This window comes from Pristiophorus japonicus, chromosome 23 (genome assembly GCF_044704955.1).
Source record: "Pristiophorus japonicus isolate sPriJap1 chromosome 23, sPriJap1.hap1, whole genome shotgun sequence".
In the NCBI taxonomy this organism is placed as follows: domain Eukaryota; kingdom Metazoa; phylum Chordata; class Chondrichthyes; family Pristiophoridae; genus Pristiophorus; species Pristiophorus japonicus.
This window is the reverse complement of record NC_091999.1, coordinates 62,221,435-62,244,043: the sequence shown is the minus strand read 5'-3', so window position 1 is coordinate 62,244,043 and position 22,609 is coordinate 62,221,435. Positions and strand designations below refer to the sequence as shown.

At 43.7% G+C, this 22,609-nt stretch overlaps 21 non-coding genes across 21 annotated transcripts; all 21 read left to right on the top strand.

Annotated features, from left to right (window-relative positions):
* The first annotated feature begins 132 nt into the window (after positions 1-132).
* On the top strand, positions 133-214 carry trnas-aga (transfer RNA serine (anticodon AGA)). The gene has a single exon. It is a non-coding gene; the product is annotated as a tRNA-Ser (tRNA).
* Positions 215-1,794: 1,580 nt separating this feature from the next.
* trnad-guc (transfer RNA aspartic acid (anticodon GUC)) lies at positions 1,795-1,866 on the top strand. The gene has a single exon. It is a non-coding gene; the product is annotated as a tRNA-Asp (tRNA).
* Positions 1,867-2,082: 216 nt separating this feature from the next.
* On the top strand, positions 2,083-2,164 carry trnaf-aaa (transfer RNA phenylalanine (anticodon AAA)). The gene has a single exon. It is a non-coding gene; the product is annotated as a tRNA-Phe (tRNA).
* Positions 2,165-3,744: 1,580 nt separating this feature from the next.
* Positions 3,745-3,816, top strand: trnad-guc (transfer RNA aspartic acid (anticodon GUC)). Its single transcript has one exon. It is a non-coding gene; the product is annotated as a tRNA-Asp (tRNA).
* A 216-nt stretch (positions 3,817-4,032) lies between these two features.
* Positions 4,033-4,114, top strand: trnas-aga (transfer RNA serine (anticodon AGA)). The gene has a single exon. It is a non-coding gene; the product is annotated as a tRNA-Ser (tRNA).
* A 1,580-nt stretch (positions 4,115-5,694) lies between these two features.
* trnad-guc (transfer RNA aspartic acid (anticodon GUC)) lies at positions 5,695-5,766 on the top strand. Its single transcript has one exon. It is a non-coding gene; the product is annotated as a tRNA-Asp (tRNA).
* A 216-nt stretch (positions 5,767-5,982) lies between these two features.
* Positions 5,983-6,064, top strand: trnaf-aaa (transfer RNA phenylalanine (anticodon AAA)). The gene has a single exon. It is a non-coding gene; the product is annotated as a tRNA-Phe (tRNA).
* Positions 6,065-7,644: 1,580 nt separating this feature from the next.
* Positions 7,645-7,716, top strand: trnad-guc (transfer RNA aspartic acid (anticodon GUC)). The gene has a single exon. It is a non-coding gene; the product is annotated as a tRNA-Asp (tRNA).
* A 216-nt stretch (positions 7,717-7,932) lies between these two features.
* On the top strand, positions 7,933-8,014 carry trnas-aga (transfer RNA serine (anticodon AGA)). The gene has a single exon. It is a non-coding gene; the product is annotated as a tRNA-Ser (tRNA).
* A 1,868-nt stretch (positions 8,015-9,882) lies between these two features.
* trnas-aga (transfer RNA serine (anticodon AGA)) lies at positions 9,883-9,964 on the top strand. The gene has a single exon. It is a non-coding gene; the product is annotated as a tRNA-Ser (tRNA).
* A 1,580-nt stretch (positions 9,965-11,544) lies between these two features.
* Positions 11,545-11,616, top strand: trnad-guc (transfer RNA aspartic acid (anticodon GUC)). Its single transcript has one exon. It is a non-coding gene; the product is annotated as a tRNA-Asp (tRNA).
* A 216-nt stretch (positions 11,617-11,832) lies between these two features.
* Positions 11,833-11,914, top strand: trnas-aga (transfer RNA serine (anticodon AGA)). The gene has a single exon. It is a non-coding gene; the product is annotated as a tRNA-Ser (tRNA).
* A 1,580-nt stretch (positions 11,915-13,494) lies between these two features.
* trnad-guc (transfer RNA aspartic acid (anticodon GUC)) lies at positions 13,495-13,566 on the top strand. Its single transcript has one exon. It is a non-coding gene; the product is annotated as a tRNA-Asp (tRNA).
* A 217-nt stretch (positions 13,567-13,783) lies between these two features.
* Positions 13,784-13,865, top strand: trnas-aga (transfer RNA serine (anticodon AGA)). Its single transcript has one exon. It is a non-coding gene; the product is annotated as a tRNA-Ser (tRNA).
* A 1,580-nt stretch (positions 13,866-15,445) lies between these two features.
* Positions 15,446-15,517, top strand: trnad-guc (transfer RNA aspartic acid (anticodon GUC)). Its single transcript has one exon. It is a non-coding gene; the product is annotated as a tRNA-Asp (tRNA).
* Positions 15,518-15,733: 216 nt separating this feature from the next.
* Positions 15,734-15,815, top strand: trnas-aga (transfer RNA serine (anticodon AGA)). The gene has a single exon. It is a non-coding gene; the product is annotated as a tRNA-Ser (tRNA).
* A 1,579-nt stretch (positions 15,816-17,394) lies between these two features.
* trnad-guc (transfer RNA aspartic acid (anticodon GUC)) lies at positions 17,395-17,466 on the top strand. The gene has a single exon. It is a non-coding gene; the product is annotated as a tRNA-Asp (tRNA).
* A 216-nt stretch (positions 17,467-17,682) lies between these two features.
* Positions 17,683-17,764, top strand: trnas-aga (transfer RNA serine (anticodon AGA)). Its single transcript has one exon. It is a non-coding gene; the product is annotated as a tRNA-Ser (tRNA).
* Positions 17,765-19,622: 1,858 nt separating this feature from the next.
* On the top strand, positions 19,623-19,704 carry trnas-aga (transfer RNA serine (anticodon AGA)). Its single transcript has one exon. It is a non-coding gene; the product is annotated as a tRNA-Ser (tRNA).
* A 1,580-nt stretch (positions 19,705-21,284) lies between these two features.
* trnad-guc (transfer RNA aspartic acid (anticodon GUC)) lies at positions 21,285-21,356 on the top strand. Its single transcript has one exon. It is a non-coding gene; the product is annotated as a tRNA-Asp (tRNA).
* A 216-nt stretch (positions 21,357-21,572) lies between these two features.
* trnas-aga (transfer RNA serine (anticodon AGA)) lies at positions 21,573-21,654 on the top strand. The gene has a single exon. It is a non-coding gene; the product is annotated as a tRNA-Ser (tRNA).
* The last annotated feature ends 955 nt before the right edge of the window (positions 21,655-22,609 follow it).

Below are 22,609 nucleotides of genomic sequence, written 5' to 3'. Positions count from 1 at the left end.
ATACAGGTAGAGGAGTTTGCCTCTTCCAGATTTTTAGCAAACGGAGACTTTTTCAGGATTCTTTGGCCGTCTGCTGCACAGAGAGGGAGGACTGAGTTTTTTCTGAGTAACGTTTAAAAAGCCAGCGACACAGTAGTCGTGGCCGAGTGGTTAAGGCGATGGGCTAGAAATCCATTGGTATTTTCCCGCGCAGGTTCGAATCCTGCCGACTACGATTCTCAGCATTTTTCATTCCATTTCACAATTTAACCAGTTCTCTACCAAACTGATCATGTGATAATTGGAATAACGTCCCACACCTTTCAACACTGACATTTGTTCTCATTTTTATTAATCTGCAATATTCACGATACATCCGTTTAAAAAATCGCAACAATCAGTCAAAGTTGCGACAGTGATTCAGCCTGTCTATCCCTCGAGATGGCTAAGGCATCTGTGCATGCCCGTTGGTGCGTGTAAATTTTTGGTTATGTGTGTCTCTGTGTCTGTCTATCTCTATTTTTGTCTCTGTGTATGTGCAACTGTGTGTGGAAATCATCATACGAATTTGGTATGTCCTGGAACTTATAAAAAAGACTTGGGGAAAATAATACGGTTGTGAACTTTTGTATCGGATTTGGTTCAGTGGCAGCATTCTCGACTGAATCAGGAGTTTGTGTGTTCAAGTCGCACTCCTTGGACTTGAGCATATCATCTTGGCTAACACTCAAGTGCAGCACTTGGGGAATTTTGCAATGTTGAAGCTGTTGACTTTCGGATGAAATGTTAAATTGAAGCTCCGTCTGCACCCTCGGGTGGATATGAAAGGTCCCAGAGCATTACTCGAAACAGAGTAGGAGAGTTGCCCCCGTGTCAATATTCCTCAAAATGTTCGTAAATGCTCACTAAAAGACTATGTGCATGTGTTTGTATGTGGGGTTGGGGTTGAAGCCCAGTTTGTCACAGAGACAGAATCCAAGCTCTCACAGGGCCAGGATAACCGAGTGGTTATGTCGTTGGCCTTAAACTTCAAAGGGTTTTCCACCGTGGGTTCTTCCCCACTCCTGCTTTCTATTTATTTTAACACAGATTTCCTCCCATTCTGATCAGTGATGTCCGATTTTCATCGGTTGAATCAACAATTTTCTGTAACTATGTGTCACTCTGAACCGATAATGAAATGAAATTGTGAAATGTATCTGTGTCGCTCGGTCTCTGCCTCTCTCTCTCTCTCCACAGAGCTGTGTATGTGTTTGTATGTCTGAGTCTTTGTCTCTCTCAGTCTGACTCACTCTGTCTGTCCCTGTTTCTCCGTTTGTCTCAGTCTCTCAATCTGTCTCTTTCTCACGGTGCCCACGTCTGTTCCAATGGGATTCTCTCAGATTCTTTGTCTGACTGGCTCTCTCTTTCCCATCATTTCGGTCTGTCCATTTCTTTGCCTGTCTCTGTTAGCCCCTGCCTCTAACCTGAGAATCATTTCCATCATTTTCTGTTTTAGTCTCTATCTCTTTCTCTCTATCTGTCTCTCTCCTTGTCACTGTCTTTATCATTGTCTTTCTCTCACTCTTTCCCTTTCTCTCTTAATAGATCAAACACACAAATCTCTGTCTCTGTATGTGTTTGTGTCTTTTTCTCACCCAATCTGCCTCTCCTTCTCAGTCTCGCACTTTCTGTCTCTCGTTGTCTCTATCTCGGTGTCTGTCTCTCCCTGTTTGTCGGTTTGTCTCTGTCTCTCAATGTGTCTGTCGACTTCTCATGGTGTCCAGTTCTGTTCACAGCTCGATTCCTGCTCCGACAGAGCAGCTATCCGTCAGTTCCTCGTTAGTATAGTGGTGAGTATCCCCGCCTGTCACGCGGGAGACCGGGGTTCAATTCCCCGACGGGGAGGCAGATTTTTCAAAATGTTGATTTTTACTTCTGTTTCTTGGTAGATACATGTTAAAAATTCCAGAGCGAAATCGAACTGTGAAAATACAGGTAGAGGAGTTTGCCTCTTCCAGATTTTTAGCAAACGGAGACTTTTTCAGGATTCTTTGGCCGTCTGCTGCACAGAGATGGATGACTGAGTTTTTTCTGAGTAACGTTTAAAAAGCCAGCGACACAGTAGTCGTGGCCGAGTGGTTAAGGTGATGGACTAAAAAGCCATTGGGATTTTCCCGCGCAGGTTCGAATCCTGCCGACTACGATTCTCAGCATTTTTCATTCAATTTCACAATTTAACCAGTTCTCTACCAAACTGATCATGTGATAATTGGAATAACGTCCCACACCTTTCAACACTGACATTTGTTCTCATTTTTATTAATCTGCAATATTCACGATACATCCGTTTAAAAAATCGCAACAATCAGTCAAAGTTGCGACAGTGATTCAGCCTGTCTATCCCTCGAGATGGCTAAGGCATCTGTGCATGCCCGTTGGTGCGTGTAAATTTTTGGTTATGTGTGTCTCTGTGTCTGTCTATCTCTATTTTTGTCTCTGTGTATGTGCAACTGTGTGTGGAAATCATCATACGAATTTGGTATGTCCTGGAACTTATAAAAAAGACTTGGGGAAAATAATACGGTTGTGAACTATTGTATCGGATTTGGTTCAGTGGCAGCATTCTCGACTGAATCAGGAGTTTGTGTGTTCAAGTCGCACTCCTTGGACTTGAGCATATCATCTTGGCTAACACTCAAGTGCAGCACTTGGGGAATTTTGCAATGTTGAAGCTGTTGACTTTCGGATGAAATGTTAAATTGAAGCTCCGTCTGCACCCTCGGGTGGATATGAAAGGTCCCAGAGCATTACTCGAAACAGAGTAGGAGAGTTGCCCCCGTGTCAATATTCCTCAAAATGTTCGTAAATGCTCACTAAAAGACTATGTGCATGTGTTTGTATGTGGGGTTGGGGTTGAAGCCCAGTTTGTCACAGAGACAGAATCCAAGCTCTCACAGGGCCAGGATAACCGAGTGGTTATGTCGTTGGCCTTAAACTTCAAAGGGTTTTCCACCGTGGGTTCTTCCCCACTCCTGCTTTCTATTTATTTTAACACAGATTTCCTCCCATTCTGATCAGTGATGTCCGATTTTCATCGGTTGAATCAACAATTTTCTGTAACTATGTGTCACTCTGAACCGATAATGAAATGAAATTGTGAAATGTATCTGTGTCGCTCGGTTTCTGCCTCTCTCTCTCTCTCCACAGAGCTGTGTATGTGTTTGTATGTCTGAGTCTTTGTCTCTCTCAGTCTGACTCACTCTGTCTGTCCCTGTTTCTCCGTTTGTCTCAGTCTCTCAATCTGTCTCTTTCTCACGGTGCCCACGTCTGTTCCAATGGGATTCTCTCAGATTCTTTGTCTGACTGGCGCTCTCTTTCCCATCATTTCGGTCTGTCCATTTCTTTGCCTGTCTCTGTTAGTCCCTGCCTCTAACCTGAGAAGTATTTCCATCATTTTCTGTTTTAGTTTCTATCTCTTTCTCTCTATCTGTCTCTCTCCTTGTCACTGTCTTTATCATTGTCTTTCTCTCACTCTTTCCCTTTCTCTCTTAATAGATCAAACACACAAATCTCTGTCTCTGTATGTGTTTGAGTCTTTTTCTCACCCAATCTGCCTCTCCTTCTCAGTCTCGCACTTTCTGTCTCTCGTTGTCTCTATCTCGGTGTCTGTCTCTCCCTGTTTGTCGGTTTGTCTCTGTCTCTCAATGTGTCTGTCGACTTCTCATGGTGTCCAGTTCTGTTCACAGCTCGATTCCTGCTCCGACAGAGCAGCTATCCGTCAGTTCCTCGTTAGTATAGTGGTGAGTGTCCCCGCCTGTCACGCGGGAGACCGGGGTTCAATTCCCCGACGGGGAGGCAGATGTTTCAAAATGTTGATTTTTACTTCTGTTTCTTGGTAGATACATGTTAAAAATTCCAGAGCGAAATCGAACTGTGAAAATACAGGTCGAGGAGTTTGCCTCTTCCAGATTTTTAGCAAACGGAGACTTTTTCAGGATTCTTTGGCCGTCTGCTGCACAGAGATGGATGACTGAGTTTTTTCTGAGTAACGTTTAAAAAGCCAGCGACACAGTAGTCGTGGCCGAGTGGTTAAGGCGATGGACTAGAAATCCATTGGGATTTTCCCGCGCAGGTTCGAATCCTGCCGACTACGATTCTCAGCATTTTTCATTCCATTTCACAATTTAACCAGTTCTCTACCAAACTGGTCATGTGATAATTGGAATAACGTCCCACACCTTTCAACACTGACATTTGTTCTCATTTTTATTAATCTGCAATATTCACGATACATCCGTTTAAAAAATCGCAACAATCAGTCAAAGTTGCGACAGTGATTCAGCCTGTCTATCCCTCGAGATGGCTAAGGCATCTGTGCATGCCCGTTGGTGCGTGTAAATTTTTGGTTATGTGTGTCTCTGTGTCTGTCTATCTCTATTTTTGTCTCTGTGTATGTGCAACTGTGTGTGGAAATCATCATACGAATTTGGTATGTCCTGGAACTTATAAAAAAGACTTGGGGAAAATAATACGGTTGTGAACTTTTGTATCGGATTTGGTTCAGTGGCAGCATTCTCGACTGAATCAGGAGTTTGTGTGTTCAATTCGCACTGCTTGGACTTGAGCATATCATCTTGGCTAACACTCAAGTGCAGCACTTGGGGAATTTTGCAATGTTGAAGCTGTTGACTTTCGGATGAAATGTTAAATTGAAGCTCCGTCTGCACCCTCGGGTGGATATGAAAGGTCCCAGAGCATTACTCGAAACAGAGTAGGAGAGTTGCCCCCGTGTCAATATTCCTCAAAATGTTCGTAAATGCACACTAAAAGACTATGTGCATGTGTTTGTATGTGGGGTTGGGGTTGAAGCCCAGTTTGTCACAGAGACAGAATCCAAGCTCTCACAGGGCCAGGATAACCGAGTGGTTATGTCGTTGGCCTTAAACTTCAAAGGGTTTTCCACCGTGGGTTCTTCCCCACTCCTGGTTTCTATTTATTTTAACACAGATTTCCTCCCATTCTGATCAGTGATGTCCGATTTTCATCGGTTGAATCAACAATTTTCTGTAACTATGTGTCACTCTGAACCGATAATGAAATGAAATTGTGAAATGTATCTGTGTCGCTCGGTCTCTGCCTCTCTCTCTCTCTCCACAGAGCTGTGTATGTGTTTGTATGTCTGAGTCTTTGTCTCTCTCAGTCTGACTCACTCTGTCTGTCCCTGTTTCTCCGTTTGTCTCAGTCTCTCAATCTGTCTCTTTCTCACGGTGCCCACGTCTGTTCCAATGGGATTCTCTCAGATTCTTTGTCTGACTGGCTCTCTCTTTCCCATCATTTCGGTCTGTCCATTTCTTTGCCTGTCTTTGTTAGCCCCTGCCTCTAACCTGAGAATCATTTCCATCATTTTCTGTTTTAGTCTCTATCTCTTTCTCTCTATCTGTCTCTCTCCTTGTCACTGTCTTTATCATTGTCTTTCTCTCACTCTTTCCCTTTCTCTCTTAATAGATCAAACACACAAATCTCTGTCTCTGTATGTGTTTGTGTCTTTTTCTCACCCAATCTGCCTCTCCTTCTCAGTCTCGCACTTTCTGTCTCTCGTTGTCTCTATCTCGGTGTCTGTCTCTCCCTGTTTGTCGGTTTGTCTCTGTCTCTCAATGTGTCTGTCGACTTCTCATGGTGTCCAGTTCTGTTCACAGCTCGATTCCTGCTCCGACAGAGCAGCTATCCGTCAGTTCCTCGTTAGTATAGTGGTGAGTATCCCCGCCTGTCACGCGGGAGACCGGGGTTCAATTCCCCGACGGGGAGGCAGATTTTTCAAAATGTTGATTTTTACTTCTGTTTCTTGGTAGATACATGTTAAAAATTCCAGAGCGAAATCGAACTGTGAAAATACAGGTAGAGGAGTTTGCCTCTTCCAGATTTTTAGCAAACGGAGACTTTTTCAGGATTCTTTGGCCGTCTGCTGCACAGAGATGGATGACTGAGTTTTTTCTGAGTAACGTTTAAAAAGCCAGCGACACAGTAGTCGTGGCCGAGTGGTTAAGGTGATGGACTAAAAAGCCATTGGGATTTTCCCGCGCAGGTTCGAATCCTGCCGACTACGATTCTCAGCATTTTTCATTCCATTTCACAATTTAACCAGTTCTCTACCAAACTGATCATGTGATAATTGTAATAACGTCCCACACCTTTCAACACTGACATTTGTTCTCATTTTTATTAATCTGCAATATTCACGATACATCCGTTTAAAAAATCGCAACAATCAGTCAAAGTTGCGACAGTGATTCAGCCTGTCTATCCCTCGAGATGGCTAAGGCATCTGTGCATGCCCGTTGGTGCGTGTAAATTTTTGGTTATGTGTGTCTCTGTGTCTGTCTATCTCTATTTTTGTCTCTGTGTATGTGCAACTGTGTGTGGAAATCATCATACGAATTTGGTATGTCCTGGAACTTATAAAAAAGACTTGGGGAAAATAATACGGTTGTGAACTATTGTATCGGATTTGGTTCAGTGGCAGCATTCTCGACTGAATCAGGAGTTTGTGTGTTCAAGTCGCACTCCTTGGACTTGAGCATATCATCTTGGCTAACACTCAAGTGCAGCACTTGGGGAATTTTGCAATGTTGAAGCTGTTGACTTTCGGATGAAATGTTAAATTGAAGCTCCGTCTGCACCCTCGGGTGGATATGAAAGGTCCCAGAGCATTACTCGAAACAGAGTAGGAGAGTTGCCCCCGTGTCAATATTCCTCAAAATGTTCGTAAATGCTCACTAAAAGACTATGTGCATGTGTTTGTATGTGGGGTTGGGGTTGAAGCCCAGTTTGTCACAGAGACAGAATCCAAGCTCTCACAGGGCCAGGATAACCGAGTGGTTATGTCGTTGGCCTTAAACTTCAAAGGGTTTTCCACCGTGGGTTCTTCCCCACTCCTGCTTTCTATTTATTTTAACACAGATTTCCTCCCATTCTGATCAGTGATGTCCGATTTTCATCGGTTGAATCAACAATTTTCTGTAACTATGTGTCACTCTGAACCGATAATGAAATGAAATTGAGAAATGTATCTGTGTCGCTCGGTTTCTGCCTCTCTCTCTCTCTCCACAGAGCTGTGTATGTGTTTGTATGTCTGAGTCTTTGTCTCTCTCAGTCTGACTCACTCTGTCTGTCCCTGTTTCTCCGTTTGTCTCAGTCTCTCAATCTGTCTCTTTCTCACGGTGCCCACGTCTGTTCCAATGGGATTCTCTCAGATTCTTTGTCTGACTGGCGCTCTCTTTCCCATCATTTCGGTCTGTCCATTTCTTTGCCTGTCTCTGTTAGTCCCTGCCTCTAACCTGAGAAGTATTTCCATCATTTTCTGTTTTAGTTTCTATCTCTTTCTCTCTATCTGTCTCTCTCCTTGTCACTGTCTTTATCATTGTCTTTCTCTCACTCTTTCCCTTTCTCTCTTAATAGATCAAACACACAAATCTCTGTCTCTGTATGTGTTTGAGTCTTTTTCTCACCCAATCTGCCTCTCCTTCTCAGTCTCGCACTTTCTGTCTCTCGTTGTCTCTATCTCGGTGTCTGTCTCTCCCTGTTTGTCGGTTTGTCTCTGTCTCTCAATGTGTCTGTCGACTTCTCATGGTGTCCAGTTCTGTTCACAGCTCGATTCCTGCTCCGACAGAGCAGCTATCCGTCAGTTCCTCGTTAGTATAGTGGTGAGTATCCCCGCCTGTCACGCGGGAGACCGGGGTTCAATTCCCCGACGGGGAGGCAGATGTTTCAAAATGTTGATTTTTACTTCTGTTTCTTGGTAGATACATGTTAAAAATTCCAGAGCGAAATCGAACTGTGAAATTACAGGTCGAGGAGTTTGCCTCTTCCAGATTTTTAGCAAACGGAGACTTTTTCAGGATTCTTTGGCCGTCTGCTGCACAGAGATGGATGACTGAGTTTTTTCTGAGTAACGTTTAAAAAGCCAGCGACACAGTAGTCGTGGCCGAGTGGTTAAGGCGATGGACTAGAAATCCATTGGGATTTTCCCGCGCAGGTTCGAATCCTGCCGACTACGATTCTCAGCATTTTTCATTCCATTTCACAATTTAACCAGTTCTCTACCAAACTGGTCATGTGATAATTGGAATAACGTCCCACACCTTTCAACACTGACATTTGTTCTCATTTTTATTAATCTGCAATATTCACGATACATCCGTTTAAAAAATCGCAACAATCAGTCAAAGTTGCGACAGTGATTCAGCCTGTCTATCCCTCGAGATGGCTAAGGCATCTGTGCATGCCCGTTGGTGCGTGTAAATTTTTGGTTATGTGTGTCTCTGTGTCTGTCTATCTCTATTTTTGTCTCTGTGTATGTGCAACTGTGTGTGGAAATCATCATACGAATTTGGTATGTCCTGGAACTTATAAAAAAGACTTGGGGAAAATAATACGGTTGTGAACTTTTGTATCGGATTTGGTTCAGTGGCAGCATTCTCGACTGAATCAGGAGTTTGTGTGTTCAAGTCGCACTGCTTGGACTTGAGCATATCATCTTGGCTAACACTCAAGTGCAGCACTTGGGGAATTTTGCAATGTTGAAGCTGTTGACTTTCGGATGAAATGTTAAATTGAAGCTCCGTCTGCACCCTCGGGTGGATATGAAAGGTCCCAGAGCATTACTCGAAACAGAGTAGGAGAGTTGCCCCCGTGTCAATATTCCTCAAAATGTTCGTAAATGCACACTAAAAGACTATGTGCATGTGTTTGTATGTGGGGTTGGGGTTGAAGCCCAGTTTGTCACAGAGACAGAATCCAAGCTCTCACAGGGCCAGGATAACCGAGTGGTTATGTCGTTGGCCTTAAACTTCAAAGGGTTTTCCACCGTGGGTTCTTCCCCACTCCTGGTTTCTATTTATTTTAACACAGATTTCCTCCCATTCTGATCAGTGATGTCCGATTTTCATCGGTTGAATCAACAATTTTCTGTAACTATGTGTCACTCTGAACCGATAATGAAATGAAATTGTGAAATGTATCTGTGTCGCTCGGTCTCTGCCTCTCTCTCTCTCTCCACAGAGCTGTGTATGTGTTTGTATGTCTGAGTCTTTGTCTCTCTCAGTCTGACTCACTCTGTCTGTCCCTGTTTCTCCGTTTGTCTCAGTCTCTCAATCTGTCTCTTTCTCACGGTGCCCACGTCTGTTCCAATGGGATTCTCTCAGATTCTTTGTCTGACTGGCTCTCTCTTTCCCATCATTTCGGTCTGTCCATTTCTTTGCCTGTCTCTGTTAGCCCCTGCCTCTAACCTGAGAAGTATTTCCATCATTTTCTGTTTTAGTTTCTATCTCTTTCTCTCTATCTGTCTCTCTCCTTGTCACTGTCTTTATCATTGTCTTTCTCTCACTCTTTCCCTTTCTCTCTTAATAGATCAAACACACAAATCTCTGTCTCTGTATGTGTTTGAATCTTTTTCTCACCCAATCTGCCTCTCCTTCTGAGTCTCACACTTTCTGTCTCTCGTTGTCTCTATCTCGGTGTCTGTCTCTCCCTGTTTGTCGGTTTGTCTCTGTCTCTCAATGTGTCTGTCGACTTCTCATGGTGTCCAGTTCTGTTCACAGCTCGATTCCTGCTCCGACAGAGCAGCTATCCGTCAGTTCCTCGTTAGTATAGTGGTGAGTATCCCAACCTGTCACGCGGGAGACCGGGGTTCAATTCCCCGACGGGGAAGCAGATGTTTCAAAATGTTGATTTTTACTTCTGTTTCTTGGTAGATACATGTTAAAAATTCCAGAGCGAAATCGAACTGTGAAAATACAGGTAGAGGAGTTTGCCTCTTCCAGATTTTTAGCAAACGGAGACTTTTTCAGGATTCTTTGGCCGTCTGCTGCACAGAGATGGAGGACTGAGTTTTTTCGGAGTAACGTTTAAAAAGCCAGCGACACAGTAGTCGTGTCCGAGTGGTTAAGGCGATGGACTAGAAATCCATTGGGATTTTCCCGCGCAGGTTCGAATCCTGCCGACTACAATTCTCAGCATTTTTCATTCCATTTCACAATTTAACCAGTTCTCTACCAAACTGATCATGTGATAATTGGAATAACGTCCCACACCTTTCAACACTGACATTTGTTCTCATTTTTATTAATCTGCAATATTCACGATACATCCGTTTAAAAAATCGCAACAATCAGTCAAAGTTGCGACAGTGATTCAGCCTGTCTATCCCTCGAGATGGCTAAGGCATCTGTGCATGCCCGTTGGTGCGTGTAAATTTTTGGTTATGTGTGTCTCTGTGTCTGTCTATCTCTATTTTTGTCTCTGTGTATGTGCAACTGTGTGTGGAAATCATCATATGAATTTGGTATGTCCTGGAACTTATAAAAAAGACTTGGGGAAAATAATACGGTTGTGAACTTTTGTATCGGATTTGGTTCAGTGGCAGCATTCTCGACTGATTCAGGAGTTTGTGTGTTCAAGTCGCACTCCTTGGACTTGAGCATATCATCTTGGCTAACACTCAAGTGCAGCACTTGGGGAATTTTGCAATGTTGAAGCTGTTGACTTTCGGATGAAATGTTAAATTGAAGCTCCGTCTGCACCCTCGGGTGGATATGAAAGGTCCCAGAGCATTACTCGAAACAGAGTAGGAGAGTTGCCCCCGTGTCAATATTCCTCAAAATGTTCGTAAATGCTCACTAAAAGACTATGTGCATGTGTTTGTATGTGGGGTTGGGGTTGAAGCCCAGTTTGTCACAGAGACAGAATCCAAGCTCTCACAGGGCCAGGATAACCGAGTGGTTATGTCGTTGGCCTTAAACTTCAAAGGGTTTTCCACCGTGGGTTCTTCCCCACTCCTGGTTTCTATTTATTTTAACACAGATTTCCTCCCATTCTGATCAGTGATGTCCGATTTTCATCGGTTGAATCAACAATTTTCTGTAACTATGTGTCACTCTGAACCGATAATGAAATGAAATTGTGAAATGTATCTGTGTCGCTCGGTCTCTGCCTCTCTCTCTCTCTCCACAGAGCTGTGTATGTGTTTGTATGTCTGAGTCTTTGTCTCTCTCAGTCTGACTCACTCTGTCTGTCCCTGTTTCTCCGTTTGTCTCAGTCTCTCAATCTGTCTCTTTCTCACGGTGCCCACGTCTGTTCCAATGGGATTCTCTCAGATTCTTTGTCTGACTGGCTCTCTCTTTCCCATCATTTCGGTCTGTCCATTTCTTTGCCTGTCTCTGTTAGCCCCTGCCTCTAACCTGAGAAGTATTTCCATCATTTTCTGTTTTAGTTTCTATCTCTTTCTCTCTATCTGTCTCGCTCCTTGTCACTGTCTTTATCATTGTCTTTCTCTCACTCTTTCCCTTTCTCTCTTAATAGATCAAACACACAAATCTCTGTCTCTGTATGTGTTTGTGTCTTTTTCTCACCCAATCTGCCTCTCCTTCTCAGTCTCACACTTTCTGTCTCTCGTTGTCTCTATCTCGGTGTCTGTCTCTCCCTGTTTGTCGGTTTGTCTCTGTCTCTCAATGTGTCTGTCGACTTCTCATGATGTCCAGTTCTGTTCACAGCTCGATTCCTGCTCCGACAGAGCAGCTATCCGTCAGTTCCTCGTTAGTATAGTGGTGAGTATCCCCGCCTGTCACGCGGGAGACCGGGGTTCAATTCCCCGACGGGGAGGCAGATGTTTTAAAATGTTGATTTTTACTTCTGTTCCTTGGTAGATACATGTTAAAAATTCCAGAGCGAAATCGAACTGTGAAAATACAGGTCGAGGAGTTTGCCTCTTCCAGATTTTTAGCAAACGGAGACTTTTTCAGGATTCTTTGGCCGTCTGCTGCACAGAGATGGAGGACTGAGTTTTTTCGGAGTAACGTTTAAAAAGCCAGCGACACAGTAGTCGTGGCCGAGTGGTAAAGGCGATGGACTAGAAATCCATTGGGATTTTCCCGCGCAGGTTCGAATCCTGCCGACTACGATTCTCAGCATTTTTCATTCCATTTCACAATTTAACCAGTTCTCTACCAAACTGATCATGTGATAATTGGAATAACGTCCCACACCTTTCAACACTGACATTTGTTCTCATTTTTATTAATCTGCAATATTCACGATACATCCGTTTAAAAAATCGCAACAATCAGTCAAAGTTGCGACAGTGATTCAGCCTGTCTATCCCTCGAGATGGCTAAGGCATCTGTGCATGCCCGTTGGTGCGTGTAAATTTTTGGTTATGTGTGTCTCTGTGTCTGTCTATCTCTATTTTTGTCTCTGTGTATGTGCAACTGTGTGTGGAAATCATCATACGAATTTGGTATGTCCTGGAACTTATAAAAAAGACTTGGGGAAAATAATACGGTTGTGAACTTTTGTATCGGATTTGGTTCAGTGGCAGCATTCTCGACTGAATCAGGAGTTTGTGTGTTCAAGTCGCACTCCTTGGACTTGAGCATATCATCTTGGCTAACACTCAAGTGCAGCACTTGGGGAATTTTGCAATGTTGAAGCTGTTGACTTTCGGATGAAATGTTAAATTGAAGCTCCGTCTGCACCCTCGGGTGGATATGAAAGGTCCCAGAGCATTACTCGAAACAGAGTAGGAGAGTTGCCCCCGTGTCAATATTCCTCAAAATGTTCGTAAATGCTCACTAAAAGACTATGTGCATGTGTTTGTATGTGGGGTTGGGGTTGAAGCCCAGTTTGTCACAGAGACAGAATCCAAGCTCTCACAGGGCCAGGATAACCGAGTGGTTATGTCGTTGGCCTTAAACTTCAAAGGGTTTTCCACCGTGGGTTCTTCCCCACTCCTGGTTTCTATTTATTTTAACACAGATTTCCTCCCATTCTGATCAGTGATGTCCGATTTTCATCGGTTGAATCAACAATTTTCTGTAACTATGTGTCACTCTGAACCGATAATGAAATGAAATTGTGAAATGTATCTGTGTCGCTCGGTCTCTGCCTCTCTCTATCTCTCCACAGAGCTGTGTATGTGTTTGTATGTCTGAGTCTTTGTCTCTCTCAGTCTGACTCACTCTGTCTGTCCCTGTTTCTCCGTTTGTCTCAGTCTCTCAATCTGTCTCTTTCTCACGGTGCCCACGTCTGTTCCAATGGGATTCTCTCAGATTCTTTGTCTGACTGGCGCTCTCTTTCACATCATATCGGTCTGTCCCTTTCTTTGCCTGTCTCTGTTAGTCCCTGCCTCTAACCTGAGAAGTATTTCCATCATTTTCTGTTTTAGTTTCTATCTCTTTCTCTCTATCTGTCTCTCTCCTTGTCACTGTCTTTATCATTGTCTTTCTCTCACTCTTTCCCTTTCTCTCTTAATAGATCAAACACACAAATCTCTGTCTCTGTATGTGTTTGAGTCTTTTTCTCACCCAATCTGCCTCTCCTTCTCAGTCTCACACTTTCTGTCTCTCGTTGTCTCTATCTCGGTGTCTGTCTCTCCCTGTTTGTCGGTTTGTCTCTGTCTCTCAATGTGTCTGTCGACTTCTCATGGTGTCCAGTTCTGTTCACAGCTCGATTCCTGCTCCGACAGAGCAGCTATCCGTCAGTTCCTCGTTAGTATAGTGGTGAGTATCCCCGCCTGTCCCGCGGGAGACCGGGGTTCAATTCCCCGACGGGGAGGCAGATGTTTCAAAATGTTGATTTTTACTTCTGTTTCTTGGTAGATACATGTTAAAAATTCCAGAGCGAAATCGAACTGTGAAAATACAGGTAGAGGAGTTTGCCTCTTCCAGATTTTTTAGCAAACGGAGACTTTTTCAGGATTCTTTGGCCGTCTTCTGCACAGAGATGGAGGACTGAGTTTTTTCGGAGTAACGTTTAAAAAGCCAGCGACACAGTAGTCGTGTCCGAGTGGTTAAGGCGATGGACTAGAAATCCATTGGGATTTTCCCGCGCAGGTTCGAATCCTGCCGACTACAATTCTCAGCATTTTTCATTCCATTTCACAATTTAACCAGTTCTCTACCAAACTGATCATGTGATAATTGGAATAACGTCCCACACCTTTCAACACTGACATTTGTTCTCATTTTTATTAATCTGCAATATTCACGATACATCCGTTTAAAAAATCGCAACAATCAGTCAAAGTTGCGACAGTGATTCAGCCTGTCTATCCCTCGAGATGGCTAAGGCATCTGTGCATGCCCGTTGGTGCGTGTAAATTTTTGGTTATGTGTGTCTCTGTGTCTGTCTATCTCTATTTTTGTCTCCGTGTATGTGCAACTGTGTGTGGAAATCATCATACGAATTTGGTATGTCCTGGAACTTATAAAAAAGACTTGGGGAAAATAATACGGTTGTGAACTTTTGTATCGGATTTGGTTCAGTGGCAGCATTCTCGACTGAATCAGGAGTTTGTGTGTTCAAGTCGCACTCCTTGGACTTGAGCATATCATCTTGGCTAACACTCAAGTGCAGCACTTGGGGAATTTTGCAATGTTGAAGCTGTTGACTTTCGGATGAAATGTTAAATTGAAGCTCCGTCTGCACCCTCGGGTGGATATGAAAGGTCCCAGAGCATTACTCGAAACAGAGTAGGAGAGTTGCCCCCGTGTCAATATTCCTCAAAATGTTCGTAAATGCTCACTAAAAGACTATGTGCATGTGTTTGTATGTGGGGTTGGGGTTGAAGCCCAGTTTGTCACAGAGACTGAATCCAAGCTCTCACAAGGCCAGGATAACCGAGAGGTTATGTCGTTGGCCTTAAACTTCAAAGGGTTTTCCACCGTGGGTTCTTCCCCACTCCTGGTTTCTATTTATTTTAACACAGATTTCCTCCCATTCTGATCAGTGATGTCCGATTTTCATCGGTTGAATCAACAATTTTCTGTAACTATGTGTCACTCTGAACCGATAATGAAATGAAATTGTGAAATGTATCTGTGTCGCTCGGTGTCTGCCTCTCTCTCTCTCTCCACAGAGCTGTGTATGTGTTTGTATGTCTGAGTCTTTGTCTCTCTCAGTCTGACTCACTCTGTCTGTCCCTGTTTCTCCGTTTGTCTCAGTCTCTCAATCTGTCTCTTTCTCACGGTGCCCACGTCTGTTCCAATGGGATTCTCTCAGATTCTTTGTCTGACTGGCTCTCTCTTTCCCATCATTTCGGTCTGTCCATTTCTTTGCCTGTCTCTGTTAGCCCCTGCCTCTAACCTGAGAATCATTTCCATCATTTTCTGTTTTAGTCTCTATCTCTTTCTCTCTATCTGTCTCTCTCCTTGTCACTGTCTTTATCATTGTCTTTCTCTCACTCTTTCCCTTTCTCTCTTAATAGATCAAACACACAAATCTCTGTCTCTGTATGTGTTTGTGTCTTTTTCTCACCCAATCTGCCTCTCCTTCTCAGTCTCGCACTTTCTGTCTCTCGTTGTCTCTATCTCGGTGTCTGTCTCTCCCTGTTTGTCGTTTTGTCTCTGTCTCTCAATGTGTCTGTCGACTTCTCATGATGTCCAGTTCTGTTCACAGCTCGATTCCTGCTCCGACAGAGCAGCTATCCGTCAGTTCCTCGTTAGTATAGTGGTGAGTATCCCCGCCTGTCACGCGGGAGACCGGGGTTCAATTCCCCGACGGGGAGGCAGATGTTTTAAAATGTTGATTTTTACTTCTGTTTCTTGGTAGATACATGTTAAAAATTCCAGAGCGAAATCGAACTGTGAAAATACAGGTCGAGGAGTTTGCCTCTTCCAGATTTTTAGCAAACGGAGACTTTTTCAGGATTCTTTGGCCGTCTGCTGCACAGAGATGGAGGACTGAGTTTTTTCGGAGTAACGTTTAAAAAGCCAGCGACACAGTAGTCGTGGCCGAGTGGTAAAGGCGATGGACTAGAAATCCATTGGGATTTTCCCGCGCAGGTTCGAATCCTGCCGACTACGATTCTCAGCATTTTTCATTCCATTTCACAATTTAACCAGTTCTCTACCAAACTGATCATGTGATAATTGGAATAACGTCCCACACCTTTCAACACTGACATTTGTTCTCATTTTTATTAATCTGCAATATTCACGATACATCCGTTTAAAAAATCGCAACAATCAGTCAAAGTTGCGACAGTGATTCAGCCTGTCTATCCCTCGAGATGGCTAAGGCATCTGTGCATGCCCGTTGGTGCGTGTAAATTTTTGGTTATGTGTGTCTCTGTGTCTGTCTATCTCTATTTTTGTCTCTGTGTATGTGCAACTGTGTGTGGAAATCATCATACGAATTTGGTATGTCCTGGAACTTATAAAAAAGACTTGGGGAAAATAATACGGTTGTGAACTTTTGTATCGGATTTGGTTCAGTGGCAGCATTCTCGACTGAATCAGGAGTTTGTGTGTTCAAGTCGCACTCCTTGGACTTGAGCATATCATCTTGGCTAACACTCAAGTGCAGCACTTGGGGAATTTTGCAATGTTGAAGCTGTTGACTTTCGGATGAAATGTTAAATTGAAGCTCTGTCTGCACCCTCGGTGGATATGAAAGGTCCCAGAGCATTACTCGAAACAGAGTAGGAGAGTTGCCCCCGTGTCAATATTCCTCAAAATGTTCGTAAATGCTCACTAAAAGACTATGTGCATGTGTTTGTATGTGGGGTTGGGGTTGAAGCCCAGTTTGTCACAGAGACAGAATCCAAGCTCTCACAGGGCCAGGATAACCGAGTGGTTATGTCGTTGGCCTCAAACTTCAAAGGGTTTTCCACCGTGGGTTCTTCCCCACTCCTGGTTTCTATTTATTTTAACACAGATTTCCTCCCATTCTGATCAGTGATGTCCGATTTTCATCGGTTGAATCAACAATTTTCTGTAACTATGTGTCACTCTGAACCGATAATGAAATGAAATTGTGAAATGTATCTGTGTCGCTCGGTCTCTGCCTCTCTCTCTCCCTCCACAGAGCTGTGTATGTGTTTGTATGTCTGAGTCTTTGTCTCTCTCAGTCTGACTCACTCTGTCTGTCCCTGTTTCTCCGTTTGTCTCAGTCTCTCAATCTGTCTCTTTCTCACGGTGCCCACGTCTGTTCCAATGGGATTCTCTCAGATTCTTTGTCTGACTGGCGCTCTCTTTCCCATCATTTCGGTCTGTCCCTTTCTTTGCCTGTCTCTGTTAGTCCCTGCCTCTAACCTGAGAAGTATTTCCATCATTTTCTGTTTTAGTTTCTATCTCTTTCTCTCTATCTGTCTCTCTCCTTGTCACTGTCTTTATCATTGTCTTTCTCTCACTCTTTCCCTTTCTCTCTTAATAGATCAAACACACAAATCTCTGTCTCTGTATGTGTTTGAGTCTTTTTCTCACCCAATCTGCCTCTCCTTCTCAGTCTCACACTTTCTGTCTCTCGTTGTCTCTATCTCGGTGTACGTCTCTCCCTGTTTGTCGGTTTGTCTCTGTCTCTCAATGTGTCTGTCGACTTCTCATGGTGTCCAGTTCTGTTCACAGCTCGATTCCTGCTCCGACAGAGCAGCTATCCGTCAGTTCCTCGTTAGTATAGTGGTGAGTATCCCCGTCTGTCACGCGGGAGACCGGGGTTCAATTCCCCGACGGGGAGGCAGATGTTTCAAAATGTTGATTTTTACTTCTGTTTCTTGGTAGATACATGTTAAAAATTCCAGAGCGAAATCGAACTGTGAAAATACAGGTCGAGGAGTTTGCCTCTTCCAGATTTTTAGCAAACGGAGACTTTTTCAGGATTCTTTGGCCGTCTGCTGCACAGAGATGGATGACTGAGTTTTTTCTGAGTAACGTTTAAAAAGCCAGCGACACAGTAGTCGTGGCCGAGTGGTTAAGGCGATGGACTAGAAATCCATTGGGATTTTCCCGCGTAGGTTCGAATCCTGCCGACTACGATTCTCAGCATTTTTCATTCCATTTCACAATTTAACCAGTTCTCTACCAAACTGATCATGTGATAATTGGAATAACGTCCCACACCTTTCAACACTGACATTTGTTCTCATTTTTATTAATCTGCAATATTCACGATACATCCGTTTAAAAAATCGCAACAATCAGTCAAAGTTGCGACAGTGATTCAGCTTGTCTATCCCTCGAGATGGCTAAGGCATCTGTGCATGCCCGTTGGTGCGTGTAAATTTTTGGTTATGTGTGTCTCTGTGTCTGTCTATCTCTACTTTTGTCTCTGTGTATGTGCAACTGTGTGTGGAAATCATCATACGAATTTGGTATGTCCTGGAACTTATAAAAAAGACTTGGGGAAAAGTAATACGGTTGTGAACTTTTGTATCGGCTTTGGTTCAGTGGCAGCATTCTCGACTGAATCAGGAGTTTGTGTGTTCAAGTCGCGCTCCTTGGACTTGAGCATTTCATCTTGCCTAACACTCAAGTGCAGCACTTGGGGAATTTTGCAATGTTGAAGCTGTTGACTTTCGGATGAAATGTTAAATTGAAGCTCCGTCTGCTCCCTCGGGTGGATATGAAAGGTCCCAGAGCATTACTCGAAACAGAGTAGGAGAGTTGCCCTCCTGTCAATATTCCTCAAAATGTTCGTAAATGCACACTAAAAGACTATGTGCATGTGTTTGTATGTGGGGTTGGGGTTGAAGCCCAGTTTGTCACAGAGACAGAATCCAAGCTCTCACAGGGCCAGGATAACCGAGTGGTTATGTCGTTGGCCTTAAACTTCAAAGGGTTTTCCACCGTGGGTTCTTCCCCACTCCTGGTTTCTATTTATTTTAACACAGATTTCCTCCCATTCTGATCAGTGATGTCCGATTTTCATCGGTTGAATCAACAATTTTCTGTAATTATGTGTCACTCTGAACCGATAATGAAATGAAATTGTGAAATGTATCTGTGTCGCTCGGTCTCTGCCTCTCTCTCTCTCTCCACAGAGCTGTGTATGTGTTTGTATGTCTGAGTCTTTGTCTCTCTCAGTCTGACTCACTCTGTCTGTCCCTGTTTCTCCGTTTGTCTCAGTCTCTCAATCTGTCTCTTTCTCACGGTGCCCACGTCTGTTCCAATGGGATTCTCTCAGATTCTTTGTCTGACTGGCGCTCTCTTTCCCATCATTTCGGTCTGTCCCTTTCTTTGCCTGTCTCTGTTAGTCCCTGCCTCTAACCTGAGAAGTATTTCCATCATTTTCTGTTTTAGTTTCTATCTCTTTCTCTCTATCTGTCTCTCTCCTTGTCACTGTCTTTATCATTGTCTTTCTCTCACTCTTTCCCTTTCTCTCTTAATAGATCAAACACACAAATCTCTGTCTCTGTATGTGTTTGAGTCTTTTTCTCACCCAATCTGCCTCTCCTTCTCAGTCTCACACTTTCTGTCTCTCGTTGTCTCTATCTCGGTGTCTGTCTCTCCCTGTTTGTCGGTTTGTCTCTGTCTCTCAATGTGTCTGTCGACTTCTCATGGTGTCCAGTTCTGTTCACAGCTCGATTCCTGCTCCGACAGAGCAGCTATTCGTTAGTATAGTGGTGAGTATCCCCGCCTGTCACGCGGGAGACCGGGGTTCAATTCCCCGACGGGGAGGCAGATGTTTCAAAATGCTGATTTTTACTTCTGTTTCTTGGTAGATACATGTTAAAAATTCCAGAGCGAAATCGAACTGTGAAAATACAGGTAGAGGAGTTTGCCTCTTCCAGATTTTTAGCAAACGGAGACTTTTTCAGGATTCTTTGGCCGTCTGCTGCACAGAGATGGAGGACTGAGTTTTTTCCGAGTAACGTTTAAAAAGCCAGCGACACAGTAGTCGTGGCCGAGTGGTTAAGGCGATGGACTAGAAATCCATTGGGATTTTCCCGCGCAGGTTCGAATCCTGCCGACTACGATTCTCAGCATTTTTCATTCCATTTCACAATTTAACCAGTTCTCTACCAAACTGATCATGTGATAATTGGAATAACGTCCCACACCTTTCAACACTGACAATTGTTCTCATTTTTATTAATCTGCAATATTCACGATACATCCGTTTAAAAAATCGCAACAATCAGTCAAAGTTGCGACAGTGATTCAGCCTGTCTATCCCTCGAGATGGCTAAGGCATCTGTGCATGCCCGTTGGTGCGTGTAAATTTTTGGTTATGTGTGTCTCTGTGTCTGTCTATCTCTATTTTTGTCTCTGTGTATGTGCAACTGTGTGTGGAAATCATCATACGAATTTGGTATGTCCTGGAACTTATAAAAAAGACTTGGGGAAAATAATACGGTTGTGAACTTTTGTATCGGATTTGGTTCAGTGGCAGCATTCTCGACTGAATCAGGAGTTTGTGTGTTCAAGTCGCACTCCTTGGACTTGAGCATATCATCTTGGCTATCACTCAAGTGCAGCACTTGGGGAATTTTGCAATGTTGAAGCTGTTGACTTTCGGTTGAAATGTTGAATTGAAGCTCCGTCTGCACCCTCGGGTGGATATGAAAGGTCCCAGAGCATTACTCGAAACAGAGTAGGAGAGTTGCCCCCGTGTCAATATTCCTCAAAATGTTCGTAAATGCTCACTAAAAGACTATGTGCATGTGTTTGTATGTGGGGTTGGGGTTGAAGCCCAGTTTGTCACAGAGACAGAATCCAAGCTCTCACAGGGCCAGGATAACCGAGTGGTTATGTCGTTGGCCTTAAACTTCAAAGGGTTTTCCACCGTGGGTTCTTCCCCACTCCTGGTTTCTATTTATTTTAACACAGATTTCCTCCCATTCTGATCAGTGATGTCCGATTTTCATCGGTTGAATCAACAATTTTCTGTAACTATGTGTCACTCTGAACCGATAATGAAATGAAATTGTGAAATGTATCTGTGTCGCTCGGTCTCTGCCTCTCTCTCTCTCTCCACAGAGCTGTGTATGTGTTTGTATGTCTGAGTCTTTGTCTCTCTCAGTCTGACTCACTCTGTCTGTCCCTGTTTCTCCGTTTGTCTCAGTCTCTCAATCTGTCTCTTTCTCACGGTGCCCACGTCTGTTCCAATGGGATTCTCTCAGATTCTTTGTCTGACTGGCTCTCTCTTTCCCATCATTTCGGTCTGTCCATTTCTTTGCCTGTCTCTGTTAGCCCCTGCCTCTAACCTGAGAATCATTTCCATCATTTTCTGTTTTAGTCTCTATCTCTTTCTCTCTATCTGTCTCTCTCCTTGTCACTGTCTTTATCATTGTCTTTCTCTCACTCTTTCCCTTTCTCTCTTAATAGATCAAACACACAAATCTCTGTCTCTGTATGTGTTTGTGTCTTTTTCTCACCCAATCTGCCTCTCCATCTCAGTCTCACTATTTCTGTCTCTCGTTGTCTCTATCTCGGTGTCTGTCTCTCCCTGTTTGTCGGTTTGTCTCTGTCTCTCAATGTGTCTGTCGACTTCTCATGGTGTCCAGTTCTGTTCACAGCTCGATTCCTGCTCCGACAGAGCAGCTATCCTTCAGTTCCTCGTTAGTATAGTGGTGAGTATCCCCGCCTGTCACGCAGGAGACCGGGGTTCAATTCCCCGACGGGGAGGCAGATGTTTCAAAATGTTGATTTTTACTTCTGTTTCTTGGTAGATACATGTTAAAAATTCCAGAGCGAAATCGAACTGTGAAAATAAAGGTAGAGGAGTTTGCCTCTTCCAGATTTTTAGCAAACGGAGACTTTTTCAGGATTCTTTGGCCGTCTGCTGCACAGAGATGGAGGACTGAGTTTTTTCTGAGTAACGTTTAAAAAGCCAGCGACACAGTAGTCGTGGCCGAGTGGTTAAGGCGATGGGCTAGAAATCCATTGGGATTTTCCCGCGCAGGTTCGAATCCTGCCGACTACGATTCTCAGCATTTTTCATTCCATTTCACAATTTAACCAGTTCTCCACCAAACTGATCATGTGATAATTGGAATAACGTCCCACACCTTTCAACACTGACATTTGTTCTCATTTTTATTAATCTGCAATATTCACGATACATCCGTTTAAAAAATCGCAACAATCAGTCAAAGTTGCGACAGTGATTCAGCCTGTCTATCCCTCGAGATGGCTAAGGCATCTGTGCATGCCCGTTGGTGCGTGTAAATTTTTGGTTTTGTGTGTCTCTGTGTCTGTCTATCTCTACTTTTGTCTCTGTGTATGTGCAACTGTGTGTGGAAATTATCATACGAATTTGGTATGTCCTGGAACTTATAAAAAAGACTTGGGGAAAATAATACGGTTGTGAACTTTTGTATCGGCTTTGGTTCAGTGGCAGCATTCTCGACTGAATCAGGAGTTTGTGTGTTCAAGTCGCACTCCTTGGACTTGAGCATTTCATCTTGGCTAACACTCAAGTGCAGCACTTGGGGAATTTTGCAATGTTGAAGCTGTTGACTTTCGGATGAAATGTTAAATTGAAGCTCCGTCTGCACCCTCGGGTGGATATGAAAGGTCCCAGAGCATTACTCGAAACAGAGTAGGAGAGTTGCCCTCGTGTCAATATTCCTCAAAATGTTCGTAAATGCACACTAAAAGACTATGTGCATGTGTTTGTATGTGGGGTTGGGGTTGAAGCCCAGTTTGTCACAGAGACAGTATCCAAGCTCTCACAGGGCCAGGATAACCGAGTGGTTATGTCGTTGGCCTTAAACTTCAAAGGGTTTTCCACCGTGGGTTCTTCCCCACTCCTGGTTTCTATTTATTTTAACACAGATTTCCTCCCATTCTGATCAGTGATGTCCGATTTTCATCGGTTGAATCAACAATTTTCTGTAATTATGTGTCACTCTGAACCGATAATGAAATGAAATTGT